At 40.3% G+C, this 14,605-nt stretch overlaps 1 protein-coding gene across 2 annotated transcripts in view; it reads left to right on the top strand.

The window, feature by feature from the left end:
• The first annotated feature begins 278 nt into the window (after positions 1 to 278).
• Positions 279 to 14,605, top strand: part of MRTFB (myocardin related transcription factor B) — a 67,506-nt gene continuing 53,179 nt past the window's right edge. Inside the window, exons 1-2 of one of the 2 annotated variants that reach the window (XM_054270592.1) lie at positions 279 to 314; positions 3,296 to 3,340. The gene's annotated coding sequence lies outside the window, so the exon portion shown is untranslated. Of the gene's footprint in view, positions 315 to 1,188; positions 1,208 to 3,295; positions 3,341 to 14,605 lie in introns of those variants that run through there. The other variant, XM_054270594.1, reaches the window with a different exon arrangement.

Genomic DNA, 14,605 nt, shown 5'->3' with positions numbered 1-14,605 from the left:
CGTGGCCCTTAGTGCCACGGTCTGGTTGACACGGTGGTGCTCGGTCACAGGTTAGCCTCGATGATCTCAGAGTTCGTGTCCAACCTCAACGGTTCAGTAACCCCGCACCGGAGGCAGCCGGGACCGGCGCCCCCCAGCCCGGCTCTCTGAGGGCGCGAGTGCCCGGATGTGCCGCCCCGCCTCCCGCACGTGCGCGGCGCCAGCGCGCGCGGCTCCCCCGCCCCCGCCCGCGGGCCAACCGCCGGGGCGCGCGCCCGGGGAGGGCGGTCCCGGGCGCAGAGCTCGCGAGAGGAACATGGCCGCGGCGGGCCGGGGTGAGCGGGGCAGTGCGGGCGGGGGGCGCGGGGCGCGCGCGGCCGGGCGCCGCCTCACCGGGTCCGCGCCGCACCGGGCGGCCGCGCTGCCGCGCGCTGGAACGGGGCCGAGCCGGGCCGGGCCGCTGGGCGAGAGCGGCACCGCCGGCAGCCATCGCCGCCCGGCCCCGGGGTGGGCTGCGCGCCGCCCCGCCCGCAGAGCCTTCCGAAGGAGGTTGCGGGGGGCGGGAGTGCCGAGATCGGCGGCCGCCCCCTCTCTGCCGGAGGCGGGCAGGGTCCCCGTCAGGCCGCAGCCGGGCACACGGAGGGGCGGCCCCCCAGCCCCGCCGGGCCGCTCCGGGCCCCGAGCAGGTGGAGGTGCCGGTGTCCGCACCGCGCCCTGGGACGGCTCGCTCCGGCCCCGCCGTGGTGGATGTGCGCTGTGTTATTGTTTGCTAGGGAGGAACACTCGCTCCCGCGGGCGGTGCGGGGCTGCGGGCTGCAGGGCGGCGCTGCGGGCCCGGCCCGAGCCCTGCGGGCGTTGAGATGGGAGCGCCTCGCCCGGGGGAGAGCGGAGCCCTCCGTGTCCCCGATCGCGGAGCTGCAGCGGAGGTCACTGGGCTGTGAGGAGAGCCGCGACCCTTAGAGCAGGGGCTGGTAACGAGTTCGGCTCGTTTTCTGCGGCATGCCTGGATTTAGATGGCACTCGGTCAGTCCATTTTAGCGTGGAATAGGTTGCCCAGGCAGGTGGTGGAGTCACCATCCGTACGGCGTTTAAAAGACGATGTGGCGCTGGGTGATGTGCTTTAGAGGTTTCAGTAGCAGTGCTGGTTCGATGGTTGGACTGGGCCATATAAAAGGTCTCTTCCAAGCCTCATGATTCCATGATTCCAGAATGAGCGCTGTTAACAAGTGTATGTATCCCCAGCACCTGCATGCACAGATCCCTTGGCTGGCACTCGCGGCTGTGACATTCCTGGGGACGCGGGCAGCCAGGTGCAGAGCTGTGCTGCCGTGCCGTGCCTTTTCTGCCAGCACATACATTTGCCTTTGTTCCATTTACGTGGGTTTTGTCTTGGTGTGCAAGTGTGCAGTGCAGAAAATTGCTGTTAGTCAGTCTCAGTGCAGTCAAGAGATAACCAGGACTTCTGCCTGCTGCAGGCAATTGGCTGAAATAACGACTACAGGATTTAAAGTGAAAAAATCCTGTTTGTTTAGCTATAAAGTAAATATCAGGAAAATTATCTTTTTATGAATGTTTCAAAAACATCTCCATAAAGTCTAGTGTGTCAATATGTCTAAAATAGTTAAAACTTAAACATCACTCACCTTTTAAGAAAAAAAGCCAAGATTTTACTGTCCTGTGAGTACAGCATGATCTGAAGTTCTTCTTTATGGGAAGGTGTTCACATTTCTTCCTCATGCTACATCTTTTCCTTCGTGAGAAAAAATGCCCAGGTTTTGAGTTAATTGAGGTTTTAAAACTTTCAACAAAGGCACAGCTGGAATTTCATAAAATTCTTCTCTTAATGTGTGACATTTTATCTTGTCCCTTTCTAAAGTTTTCTGTCCTGTGTTATTGCTTAGGGCAGATGTGACTTTGTGGTCTAACTTGCATTTAAAACTTGACTAGATTGCTGCCTGGTAATGACACCAGCAAATAAAAACACCTGGAAGCTGAACATCCTTAGTACATTGTTGGGAGTACAGAATATCTTTCAGGATTTGGCAGTATTTCGAGAAATGTAGAAATCTGAATTTAATGATGCAAATGAGTTTTTAGAAGCAGTCATACAATAACATGGAAATCGCCTTTATATTTACCTTTTGTTTGTCAGATTCTGTTGAATTATAAGGTAGTATCAAACAGCTTTAATAGTGAGGGTTAATACATAGATATTCAAACAAATTTAGTGATTTATATGCATAAAATACTTAAAAATATTGGATAGGGAATATGCTTAGTTGAGGTTTGGGGTTTTTTAAACAGCGTTTAGATTACTGATGAAATGATTATTGGAAGGAAGAGGGAATATATTTTATCATAGGCCATTTATTTTTGTGGGCCTTTTTGGCTCTTTTTGGCATTTCCGTCTTGTAACCTCTTCCTCTTGTGTGTTTTGCTTTGGTTTTTTGCATGTGCAGCTTTTTAACCTCTGTCACTGACATGTACAGGAACCATAACATCAGCTTCAGCCTTTAAAAGAATTAAAAGTAGTCTGATAGGATTCATCTCTGGGATCAAAAGTAAAATTGTGTGGCTGAGCAGTGTCAGGGACGTTCTAAGTCTGATACCTGTGGGTTCAAAGCCAGAACTGGCAAACTCCATTAGTGTTGCTGTATGAAACAGTGTTTGATAAATGCCAGATTTAAAATAACTGTTTTTAAACTTTTCTAAATACAGTGAGCAGTAGGTTTCTATTGACTTAATCATATGTGTCTGTATATGTATATATGTACACACACAGTCTAAAGTATTCCAATAAATGAAATGTTGATGTTGGAACAGGTCCATTTGACATAGCAGAAAGGCAAAATGTGGATAGGAACAATTTCCTTTTTTGTAAACATTCCATTGTATTGGAATCTATAGAAGACTAAAATGCATTTCTGTTGTATAATTGGCACTTGCAGGTGTGAAGACTTGAAGGAACTAGGGCTGAGTTTGTGTACTGCAGTTGAGCTAAAAGGAGCAGATGATGCACCTCTGGTACTGCTGTTCTTGCCAGAGGTAATTGGAAAGACAAATATCATCTTAGAATTTGAGCAGGTATAAAAGGTGCTAAAAGATGCACATGAAGTATATTAAAATCACTTTACTCTCAGGATTTTAACCTAATAACACACTCTTACATCTGAAAACTGCAGAAGCTGAGAAAGCTGAGCTAGTATTCTTAAGAATGTAATGCTCAGGTAGAACAAAATATGTAACTTTTAAAATAACAAATCCTTGAGACATCTTTGTGATTTTTGTTTTTCCTTTTTACTTTCCAACCAACCAGGAATGTGCTGAAACAGACACTCTACAAGGGTGCTAGAGATACAAGGTAAGTGCTGTAGCTTAAAAAATTTAAACTTTTTAAATAAGTTTTTTTTAATAAAGCTGCTACGCTATTTTTTTACTGAGCATTGTATCCCTTTAAGTTGTGCTTAAGGTTTTATAATCCTGTTAAAATGGAAGGTTTTCCACGAGATCTGTTCCTATACAAACAGAAATTTGGTTATATGTAGTACTTGTATTACGTAAACTGAAGAGCAAGTTATTGTGATTTTATGCTTTGGCCTTTGATGTGAGTGGGTTTTAATCACCTCTTAAGAGTATGACTTAACTACTCATATGCTGATTAAACAATATTTTCTCTTCTTAAAGGACTGTCTTGCTTGCAAGCCTTCATAGATGTTAGCTTTTTTCCACATGTGAATGGTTTTGATATTAAAACTTCGGCCTGTAGAACATTTTGTTTACTTTTAACAGTTTTTCTGCAGTGACTCAGGCTTGTACCAGCACAGCACCTCCAGAGGGACTCCAGATCCTGTGTGGTTTGGTTAAATCAATCCAGTTATAGATGAGGAAAATTCTCTCTCAAAGGGAGTCACCAAGGGTGTTTGCCTCTGCTGACAGTGCTGTTTCAGGAGGTGTTAACAAGGGAAGTCAAGCAGCTCAGTAAAACAAGGAACTCGGGTTATATTGACTAAACATTCTCAGTTCTGGACCTGTGTGCTTCTGGAGTTTGGCTGATCGCTAAATGGTGAAAATTCTGATCCTGCCCTTCCCTCCTCATCTTCAGTGTGGGAAAAAGAGGGTGGGACAGGTTGCCTGATTTTCGGGATAACCAAGTCTTAAAGCCTCTTGATAGTTTCCACTGAGGCCTCCTAGATGAACCAGAGCATTGGTTCCACCTCTACAGAAAAAGCAGACACTGCACACGACTGTCATGGCTAGGAGCTGCTGCAGAGACTGGAAGAACACGATGTGCAGAACTGGATATACACAGAAGGGGGTATGTATCTGTACACTGATGTGTTCCAACAAACCCCAGAACTGTGTTAGGCAAAAAAGCCCAACTAGAAACATTTAAAGCTAGGGGAGCTTCCCCTGACCTGAAGGCAAGGTGTGTGTAGGGCTGTGTGCAGGCTCCATGAAGAGCAGGTTTGATTACACTTGGCAAACCAGTTCACTTTGTGTCCTCCTTTAGTGAATCTACAACCTTTGGTTCTTACTGTGAATAAATCTGCTGCTTTTTTAGCTGCATGTCAAAAAAACAAAGATGAACCACTGAAATTAAGACTATTTGCACTTGACAGCCATGAATGTTTCACGTTTGCTTCTTCAGATGAAGAAATGCTTCTTTTTCCATGCTGTGCTGTATTCCTAGCATTGTTTTGAAACATTTTTAGCACCTGAAGTTCAAGAGCCAGAATTGCCCAGTGTTAGTTACAGGATACAACTTTTTTCAAACTTTCCTTCTGTGGCAAAGATTGATGTCTACCACAAAAATCTGCCATATCCTGAAACTCCAAAGCAAATGCACATTACGGAATTTATTGAAGTGTTCAGATTACTGTTATTAAATCCAGATGTTAATGTAACAGTTTTGCACTTGGGCAATAAACTGGATCTCTCTGGTTGTTGACTCAGTAGAGAGTATTTTAAGATTTCATATTTGGTACTTGGCTTAAGCATTAATTAAATGTTGGAGAAGGGGCTTTTACTTGGGCATGGTGCCAAAAGCAACAAAGGAGAGAGAAGTCCTGGTTACACACAGTTTTGATCTTTCCACCAACTAGTGAAACACAAATTAACAAAACAAAAAATAAAGACAAAAAGGACACCCACTGGTTTGCTATCCTTCTAAGTGAATTTATGACATAGGTGGTCCTAGTTACCTACCTGAGAAGGACACGCAGTTGTGTTCATGTTTCCACATTTTGTGTCTAATACTAGAAGCCTGCTGGAAGGCTAGGGAACAGTTGCTGAAAACTTGTTTACAAATTCTAGAGACATTAAAATTAGAATCTTAGTCATTCTTTAAATGTAAAAGAGGCAGAGAAACTCATTAAAATGGGTTGAAATTGTTAGTGTATTAAGTTATTTCAGGAGTTTTTGAATGGAGTAATAAATCACTCTGAACTATTTTTGAGTGTGTTTTTTCATTATATATCACTTGGTACACTATTTTTTTAGGATTTCATTTTTAAAAATAAAATTTTAAACATATTTTTCCATGGAAAGTACAACTAAGACAGGTACCAAAAAAGAAAAGCCTTAATGTTTGGCTAATGTTTTTCAGTATGTAATTTGTACTCTTTGTACAGTTATACTCTTTATAAGTATACTTACTATATTTATAAGGTTTTTGTTAAAGATTTGTAACCTGTATAAATTAGGAATTTATAGAAACAACTGCAAACATCACCATTTTCTACTTAATGTTTTCAACATTAATTTCATTTGCAGTGTCTGGACTGCAGAAGGTATTTAATACCCACTTTATGAGGGTAGAGCTCACTTATGGTCTTTCTAGTAAATACTTAATTAAAGAGAAGTTACTGCTTTATTTTGCAGTCTTTATTATTTCTGAATTTGTGTGGGTTAATTACAGTAATGCTTCTTTATGTTAATGTCAAATAATACAGCAGCACTCAAATACAAAGTACTGAGCAAATACTGTCAGTTTTTGCAAAATATGAACTGTCTCTATGGTTATGGGAATTACAAGTATTCCTGTGTGAATCAAGCCCTAAATAATTCTCTCTGTATCTTTAGGCAGTTTTAACCAACTTTCTTTGCTTCTGTGAATAACTGAGTGTATTTTGTGATTTCTTCTGGAATCAGATCCTCCCTCCTCTGCCAGATGTTCCACCCTTCCCCTGTTCTGCCAGTTAAACCATTTGATGACTCTTTTACCAGGTCCTGCATCAGAAGCCTAATTTAAAAAACTTGTCGTGCAAAATTGGTAAAAGAGAAAAGTGGAATCTCCTGGAAGGGGTGAAATGCAGGTGGTGAGAACCTGCTGTGGCCCATAGTTCATCCTGGCTGTGCTGGGAAGGCTGTGGGCAGGAGCTCAGGTGGGAATGTGGAGCCAGCCCAGCCCCCAGTGTGACCTGGGGATGGGTAAAACACTGGGACTGCCTCCCTGTGCTGCAGGGAAAGCCACACTCCCAGGAGAGCCTTGGGCACTGTTCTGCACCAGCTGCTCTCCAGTACCTGGGGCAGCTGGGGCCTGAAGGCAGCTGGGGCAGGAGAGAATTCCAAGGTGTCTCCCTGCTGCCTGTGGGTTCTTGGCATAGGTGGGAGACTTTGGAAAGCCTAAGCCAAGCCTTGTGCTGGCTGCCTGAGGAACATGGTCAAGAGAAGGTTGTCGAGGAAGGATGGTATACAGAGCATTTTTGATGGGTAAAACTGAGTTCAGGTGATTTAGTGATAGATGGAGGATAGAAGAAAATAGAGAATACAAGAATAGAAATCAGGAAAGTGGGTATTGAAGTAATCTGGGGAAAAAATAACTATTGTCTGACAGTAGAAAAAGAACAATGAAAATAAACCAAGGGAAAAAACTCCTTGGCTACAGTATTTATATCTGATACCAGATTACATTTAACAAATATCTTGTATTTTCCAACAGAGTTTCTAATAAAGCTTTGTAGTATCTTTTTAAAATATTTTGAGTGCTGCTCAAACTACAAGAACTACAGAAAGTAAATGTGTGACAGCTGCTAAGTGCAGAAATTTGTAATCTACTGTAAACAATTTTATGTTACCATCTATTTCTTACTTATTTTTAAACAAGCAGCTTTGTATGGAATGAAATATTGGAACACAATAGTTTAACAGATAAGACTTCTTTGAAACTGGCCTTAGGCAACATAAACTCTCCTGACCCAGAGTTTCTTAGCTACTTTCAGTAGGGAAGATAGAATTCAAGTTCATTTTAGCTTTGGAGATCGTGAGAAATTGGTTCTTAAAATACTGAGGGCATGGACTGTGGATTATAGCATTAAACTGTTTGGAACATCAGAGTTTTCAGGCACCATACTAATAACATACCTTTTCTGATTATTTTAGAATATGGGTGTTGGTCTGGAGATTAGACTTCATGAGTTATGATCTTGGATCTATATTTATAAAGAAGCAGTAAGTTATATTCCTTCCTGTGGTCCCATCCTGTTCCTTGTTAGAAGAAATGTGTTTGATTTGAAAAGTAAAAATTTGGCTTCTGTTAAGTGAAGAGTGTAATTTTGTCTTTATCAAATAACTTGTTATGCTGTTAGTCATAATACTATGTGTGTGGTATATTTTCTTGCTTAATTTCCAGTGTTTAGGAGTGTCAGGGCTGGGATTTTGTTGTTTGTTGTGGGATTTTTCTTCCTGGAAGTCTGCTTAACTGTATGGAATTCAACATTCTTCCAGTCTACATCCCTATTGTTTCTATTAAAAAAAACCCTGACTTTAATTCTTAGGAAGATGCTGTAAGGTGTAAATCTTGTAGAAGTGATATAATTGCATTCAGATTGTGACTCTTTGTCATTGCTGTATAAAAATGAGGCCATGTAACACAATGTGGGATTAGAAGTAAGAAACAGGAAAGAATATTGTAGGTGAACTCTTAAGCACTTGGTGTTAATCAGGTAAAGAATGTGCAGTAAATTGCTGCTTGCGACGTACCGCAAGTTGATTTATATATTTTTTTAATTAAACATGAATGTGTCACCTTCTAAGTTTTCCTTTTGTCCATTAGCAGATTAAATACTAAAAGTTTCATTTTCAGAAGTTGGGAGCAACAAGTTGACTGGTTTCCATGGGAGCTAATTCAGGTTACTGTTTGCATTGTTAATACATCAAAGTAGCTGTGTTGGTCCAGTCAATATGCAGCAAAAGGTTTGTGTGAGAGAGATTTTCTTAGCTTTCCTAAACTTGTGTGTAGAGACTGCTTAATTGAGGACCTTCTGCACACGTCACTGAATTTCAGCTCAGACATAATGATTCTGATTTTTGCAAGATCCCCTAAATTGAAGTTGCTTGTAATCTCTTAATTATGCTTACATTATTTTGAATAAATGTCTAGTTAACACTTATGTTCTTGCTGAATGTAAATAGTATGTTAAATTCTGTCCAATAGAAATTGATTGCATTTTTAAAGACAAATTTAACTGCAAATATTACAATAATACAATAATTACAATAATTAATAATCAAATTTCAATAATAAAACTTTGCTAATCTTTGTAAAGTGTGTAGATATAAAAATAAGCAAACATAGATTTTTCAAGGAATCTCATCTACTAGAAATGATTGTGCAATCAGTCCCACTTCTGATCTGAGGTAGAAAGCAGCACATTCAATGGGAGGCAGTCCTGCAGTTCCTTCCTCTTTGGTTTGAATCCTTGTGCTTTCCTTGCTTTGTTCAATTCAAGGGCTTGGTTTGCAGGCAGTAAAATAAACAGAGTAGCACCTGCAGCTTAGTCATAAATGGGAACATCTCACAGTATCCAAGCAAACAAATGAAATCATGGAGTCATCTAACCTTTCCTGAATTGCCTTAAGAGCTTTTCCAACATTCATTTTTAAGAAGGACCTCTGTTTTGGTTATCAAAGGTCTCTGAACACACAGGGAAAGATCATGATCCAATTCATTGATAAAAGTTATGAAGTATTGTCTGAGCTACCAAGTGCCTTTATTATACAAAAACAAGCACTTGAGTTTTGATTTTTTCCCATGTTGGCAACTTCAATTACATAAATAGATTCTTCTGGCTACACTTTGTGTTTGCTGGCCACAGAAAATCATGGAGCACGTGGGACCTTACTAATTGCTTTCACAAAGTTCTGTCATAGACCAGAAGAGCTGAACTTGCTTCTGAGCAGGTTAATCTGAGTTGATGGCACAATTACTCAAACACTCCTGCAAAGCACTTCATATTAAAACTGAAATTAATAACTTTGGGATTTTTGCTAATTGGAATTCAAATAAGTGGCTTTGGAAGTCATATGTCACAATGTTTCATTGGAAAAAAACATTATTTAAATATGTAGATATTTATGAAGGTGAGAAACTAGGAGAATCATTTGTTTGTACACCACACTAATGCAGATAGCTGCATTAGTTGTTTGGTTGGTTTCTTTGTTTCTTTGCCCTGCTAAATTTAGGTGTAAAACTGACCTTGTGTTGCTTTGTAAACTCAGCCTGAATGTATTTGTTGCCAGTGTTAATGTCAGCTTCTTAAATTAGAGAATTAAAACAAATTTAGAATATTGGCAATCAACATCATCTTCACAGACTGAAAAATAGGAATGTCAAATTTAGATTTTTCTGACCATTTGCATACAACTTATTTCCTTATACAGTAACACGTAAATAAGACACTACTTCATGTTTTGCCTATCTAGTTTTAAGTCTTTTTATGAAGCTCTTTATTTTAATAGAACTCGTGAGGATATGTGCAATGACAGCTTTGTATTTATTTAATCAAGTGGAACCAGCTGAACCACTTAATGTTGCCTTAAGAGGAGCATTTTTTATTAAGAATATCCACAGAAAATATGAGATTAAATCAAATTATGTCTGGTCATATGGTGATTGAAAGTAAAAAGTTGTTGAGGACTGTGCCTGAAGTCCTTCACTTAAAACAAGTTATGGGTCAATGTCTTCTACATTTCAGGTATTGTGGCCAGAATTCTGCTTGCTGCTAAGTGCTCTTAGGGAAGATGGATTTAGTTGTAGAATAAACAAATCATTGTCTTCTCTTGATTCAGAGTTTTCAGCATAAATCTTTATGAACTCTGCTGCAAACACTGCAAGTTAACACAGCACAGGTTCTGTTTATGAAGTATTGTGTCAGTGGAAGGTGAGTTGAAGGCTGTCCTGGGTTACCAGGGTGGGTTAATGGATGTTTGCTTCCGTGCCAGTCTTAAACAGCTCTCCAGAGATGAGCATCTCTCGTGCAGGATGGAATTGCAGAGCAGTTCAGACTTCTCCCTAAAAATGGAGCTTGTTGACTGGGTGGTACCCTTAAGAGGCAGCTAATGTTAGCTTACTTTTTCTTTGGTCCCTCAGACCAATTTATTGGTTTTGGTGCACACTGCGGAGTTTCTCAACTGTTTCTTAAAGGAAGATGACATAGTTGAACAGTTTTATATAATCAGTAAACAATTTAAACATCACTTCTGTCTGAAGGTATGGGTTCTGTTTCAGTGATGACTGTTGTGCATATTGAACCTTTGCTATATTTAAAATATTTGTAAAAAATTGAGCATTTTGAATAAGTTCTATTATTATCATTTTGAAGCCCTTGAAATGTGAATACAGAAGATAGTTGTAATATTTACAATTACTTTAAACATTTGTATGAAACCTTAAGGTATTTAAACACTAAGCTTCACAACATTGCTATGAGGTAGATGCTTCCCAGTGAAGGTTGATGTGTAGCCCAGATTTCACGAACTCTTGTTTGAGCAGGCAGTGATGTGAGAAAAGAATAGATAAATCATCTCCATGGCCCTGCACAGCGACAGGGTAGGCTTTAGTTTCCCCACACTTTAATGGAGCTGTGGGAGGCTGCCTTTATTCCTCACAGCCCCACTCTGCAGGGTAATTCATTTGCACTTAGCAGGGCTCAGCTCCCATTACCAATTACTTTGATTTTTTTTCCTGCCTGGAGGTAGCAGTGGAGGGAATGAATGTATCATCAAGGATTCTCCTGACTCATCCCCAGCCTCTGTCCAGGTACAAGTAATTCTCTATACATTACCTCATGGACGATGTGCATTTGCCACTGTAGCTTATTCATTTTTCATTTTTGGATCAGTCCAAAGACTTAAGATTTAAAGACTTCCTCTGAAGAATTAGTAAAGAGAATCTCAATGTAGCATTGTCATCAAAATATGCAGAAGTGTTAAATGAGTTTCTGGAGGTCTTTTGGTGTCTGTTCAGTGGTATTAATTTAGCTAGAGCAGACAGTTACAAAAATTTAATCTCAGTTATTTAATAAAAGTGGATATTTTTCTGCAGTATCAACCAGTCCAGGAGGACTCTGCTCCTGGAAGAAACACATTATTCCAGGTACTGGAACAGTGAGAAGCGTGACAGGACCTCAGTTTTGTCAGATACTTCTGCACACTGTTTTTTAAAGAAATGAATAGTAATAGTGAGTTTTTCATAATGCATAATCCAAGGTGATTACTCATGGTTAGTCAGCTGCTATTTCTCATCTTTTTCTGCTTTTGTATAATTACCTTCATAAAAATAGCTGTATGATTGGAATCCTTATTGCCCTGTATTTGACTACAAAACTTAATTAATTAGGTTTATCGACATTGTGTTTAACTGTGAGATTGCAGTTTCTCTTTCAATATGGTGATTAATGTCAGTTTCCATGTCCAAGTTCCCATGCTGCTGTAAGGGGGTGTGTGTAGGAAGGTGTCAGCCCAGCAGAGGTGAGGCTGTGCTGTCCCATCAGGGTTTGTGCCCCCACAGCCCTTGCTGTGTTTCTGACTGCAGCAGCCGCTGGGGCTGAGGAGTGTCACCCTCTGGAGCACAGCCCCTCTTTGGGGTTGCTCCAGGAGCTGATGGAGGTGGAGACTGCAGCCAAGGCATGATTTGTTTGTGTAATTCTCTTTACCCCTGGCTGATAGGCAGCATGCCCAGAGGAGCCATCCTTTAAAAGCCTGTGTCTCTTCCTGTCCTTAGAGTGGTGTTCCATGCCCAGGGCTCCTCTCCGGGAAGTGACTCTGGAGCTCCCAATTCCCGCACTGCAGTGAGCTCAGTGTTCCCGACTGCTTTGTTTATGTTCAGGCCTGATGTGTGCTGATCCTCGGAAGAAAGGAGACACTGAGCATTCCAAGGCTCTGACCACTGGACTGGACTCGTGTAGCCCAGGAAGGAAGTTTGCTGTAGGCTTGTGTAGGCATGGGTAGGTCTGCTGATTCTGAAAGCACAGTCCTTGCCCTTCTTCATGAGAGGGGAAGGGGAATTGCCACGTCAGTCTCAGATTGTGACTGCTCACGTCCTCCCAGGTCATTAGTGCCCACTGCTCAAATGGAAGGAATATTTCAAACTATAACAGCCCCCAAAGTGCTTATGGGCCTCAGTGTCAGAAAGCACTGTTCCCACTGCACAGATCACCAAGTCTTTCCAGGCACTGACAGGGAGACTAAAAAGCTTAATGCAATGGCTGCCTTGGCAGCTGTTGGTTAACCTGCTGGATCTCACACTTTTTGAGGATCTCTTTTAGTGTTTTCTGATACATTGAAGAAAAAGGTAAGAAAAACAAAACAAACCCAACTTTTGACATTTCTAGTATTCTCCCCACTGAAGATTCTGGTATATTACAAACTGCTAGAGTTTTAAATTTTGCTGAGTTTTATAAATGGAGAAACTGAATGCTCATGTTCACACCACGATTCTGAAAATCCTGGAGCTGATATTGCTAATATCTGATGACTGTTTATTCAGTACTGTACTGGGTACAGGTTCCTTGCAGGTGTGAGTAAGTGAGCAGTGTTAATGTCAGCCAGTTGACTTGGCCAAAGCTTGAATGCATTGTCATTCTTGAACTGTTATTTTCCAGCAGATTACTAAAATAAAAGCTGGTTTACTACTGAAGTGTCATCCAGACTTCAGAGCTTGTGCCAAATAAAATACCAGTTCTGGTGTCTCAAGTAGCAGGGAAGTATAAGATGATAAGATTTTTCCAAGGAGATACATTTTGTCTTATGAAGATAAAATGTTTAAAAATAAAAGGAGCGTTTGTCTTCAGCAGTTAAGAAGATAGCAACCACCTACAATCTGTGAGAACACTTACATAAGGCTCATACATTGTACAGGAGTTCTGGTTTGCCAGTGCTGGAGCACTGTTCCTGTGTACTTGTCAGGGAAATGTGAACCGAAGCCTCCTAGCAGTGCTGGTGGAGGTTCTATTTTGATAATGTATTCTAAAGGCTAAGTAGGAATTTTTTTTTAATTTTCACTCTACTATTTAACATTTTGCTGTTTCTATGTTAAAAAAAAAAAAAAAAAAAAAAACAACAAACAAAAACCCAAACCAGCTACCTGTAATCATTTAAGACTGTTGGAACAATTGAGTAATGTGATTTTTAGTTTCTGGAAATAAGTTGGTATTATGCTTTGCAACAGTTCATAAGCAGAAATGGAGCAGAGAAATGGCTCACACAACTTTAACTTCAGGTGTCTTAGTTGCAAGGAAGGAAGTGGAAACCCCTTGAGTGACAACTGATTTTTGTCAGATCAGCCTGGTATAAAAGGTGCTTTCTTGGATTATGTTAGTAGAGTGATGATATGATATGCAAGTAGAGTATTGAAACTTTAGTAGAATGGAGTTTTTAAAATTGTATTTCCCTGTACATGTTTTAACTGTTGAGTTTCAGTTATGTTATTAATATACTTTGTGTGTAGATCTGCTTCAATTCAGGGGTTACACAGATAATGGTTACCATCTGTAAATGCAGATGGCAAATCTGAAATAATTCTTCAGGATTGAGGAGGCTTCAAACAAACGAGAAAGGGGAGGCAAATTGTTATCTTTAATATAAAATGTGAGAGTATCATGGGCTTTATTCTAAATCAGAGGTTTCTTAGTTTTGCAGATGGTTGCTGGATAAAGTGTTGTACAGGGTTTGATTTTAAACAAGGTGAATAAATATTTTCTACTACTCATTTTCGTGTTTGGATTGTTGATGTACAAACGGTTGTATTAGAAACATCAGAATGAAATGGCTTTTGAAGACTGAAAATAGATGGGATATATTCTGCATATATTTAGTTGAGTTTTATGTGAAGTAAATGCTGCTGGTTGTAGCCTGCACCTGATGCTAAAGCAGCTGTGTTCATCTGGAGCTGTTAAAATGAGTGTGCTAGAAAATGGTAATGGTTTGTTATCATACATGCAGCAGTGTAAAAATATGTTTACAGAGATGTTTACAGATGTTTTTTGTCCTCTTTCTTTTTTTTTTTTTTGTTTGGTTGTTTGGAAAGATATTTATAAAAGTTATTTTTAAGTTCCTAAATTAGTTTTTTCAATCAATAAGGAAAACCTTATGCCAAAGGCAAACTATTAATTTCATGGATGCCAAGTTCAGAAAGTTGAACAGCTGAATGAATTCTTTATTAGATTCTAATAAGCCAAGAGATAAGAAACAAATTAATTGTTTATATTATTGTAAGTCTTCAATTTGCCATCTTTCTAATATTTTTTAGAAGTTCTGTTCATTGATTCAGTAAGGAGCTGTAAGAATCCTAGTGTATCTATGCCAGATGTTCATGATGTAGGTCACTGACTTTTTTTCCCCCTACAAA

Source organism: Melozone crissalis, unplaced genomic scaffold (genome assembly GCF_028551555.1).
Source record: "Melozone crissalis strain CALT ecotype California unplaced genomic scaffold, PUWL_Pcris_2 ptg000012l_1, whole genome shotgun sequence".
Classification (NCBI taxonomy): domain Eukaryota; kingdom Metazoa; phylum Chordata; class Aves; order Passeriformes; family Passerellidae; genus Melozone; species Melozone crissalis.
The sequence above is the reverse complement of the archived record's forward strand: the minus strand, read 5'-3'. Positions and strand labels throughout refer to the sequence as shown.